The following is a 1,535-nucleotide window of genomic DNA, read 5'->3' as shown; positions in this document are numbered from 1 at the left end:
TTATTTATATAAAATATAGAATTACACAGTCATGCCATATATATATATATATATATTACCGTTCAAGTATTACTGTTTTTGAAAGAAGTCTCTTATGCTTACCAAGGCTGCATTATTTGAGCAAAAATACAGTAAAAACAGTAATATTGTGAAATATTATTTCAATTTAAAATAGCTGTTTTCTATGTGAATATCTGTTAAACTGTAATTTATTTCTGTGATCAAAGCTGAATTTCCAGCATCATTACTCCAGTCTTCAGTGTCACATGATCTTCAGAAATCATTCTAATATGCTGATAACATTTCTGATTATTTTCATTTCAGTGATGAAAACCGTTTTGCTGCTTCATATGTTTGTGGAAACTGTACTGATTCTTTGATGAATAGAAAGTTTTGCTGTCTTTACTGTCTATTTTGCTCAATTACTGAATAAAAGTATTAATTTCTTTAAACGTACACAAACGGTAGTATACGTACAGTCTTGAATTTGAGGCTTACCTCTACTAGGAACTAGTTTATTAGCTCACATTTCATAAATAAATAAAAAATAAATTGAAAAAAAACGGAAACAATGACTGTAACACCACCCCTCAAGCCATATCTTACTCTTTTTGTATGAGTAAGTGTCATTGAGATGTGGTCCAGTGTCTGATGTATCAAGAATTGCTTTGATCTATATGCCAAAGTATTCATAGTAAAGATAAAGGACTCAGACAAAACCTAGCAAAGAGATGGAAAACCAGTTCCTCCGTTCTAGTGTTAAACATTTGAGGGGTGGATTCCTGTAAACCACAGAGGGCTCTTTGATTCAGCTGAGTCACTGAAGAACTGTTTGTCCAGCCTTTCAAAGCGGCACAGCAGTACGAGGCTTACAAATGTCTTATTATTTCCCTGTAAAACATGACCGCCAGAACTCCCGCAGATGAGAAGGGATTGGAGAGATTCACATCTGGACCCTAAATCCGGTGGGCTTTGACCCCATTGACCTATCCATATAGAAAAACAAAGATATCTGTATTGAGGGGATGATTTTTCTATGTATGGGATAGTTCATCCAGTTTAACTCACTCTTAGGTTTTTCTAAACCTGTATAACTTTATTTCTTTTCAAGCTTCTAAAAGGAATCACTCTTGTGTAGGGATATTGATGATAGTGACCAAAAAAAAAAGACATTTTGATGGATTCTGGAGTTTTTTTGATAATGATAATTTAAGTGTGTTTTCGTGCTGGTATCTTGGCTGGTTTAGGCCTGTCATGGATAAATAAATATGACACTAAAACCGCCAGTAGGTGGCATTTATTCAAACGATTCATTCAAAACGGCTGATTCATTTAGAAACGAAGCAAGTGGTTGTCTTTGTGAATGAATTATTGAATCATTGACTCAAATGATTCGTTCAAAAACAGATTCACACTCTCAAGACGTGTTTTTGCTTGTTTTTTGCAAAGTGAGTGACAGACTCCATAATGTCAGCTTGCATATCATTAAAACAACAATTACAATATTATCGTAGACGATAAGCATCAAACACCCC

Source organism: Sinocyclocheilus rhinocerous, unplaced genomic scaffold (assembly GCF_001515625.1).
Source record: "Sinocyclocheilus rhinocerous isolate Xijiao unplaced genomic scaffold, SAMN03320098_v1.1 scaffold2038, whole genome shotgun sequence".
NCBI classification, from domain to species: Eukaryota; Metazoa; Chordata; class Actinopteri; order Cypriniformes; family Cyprinidae; genus Sinocyclocheilus; species Sinocyclocheilus rhinocerous.
The sequence above is the reverse complement of the archived record's forward strand: the minus strand, read 5'-3'. Positions refer to the sequence as shown.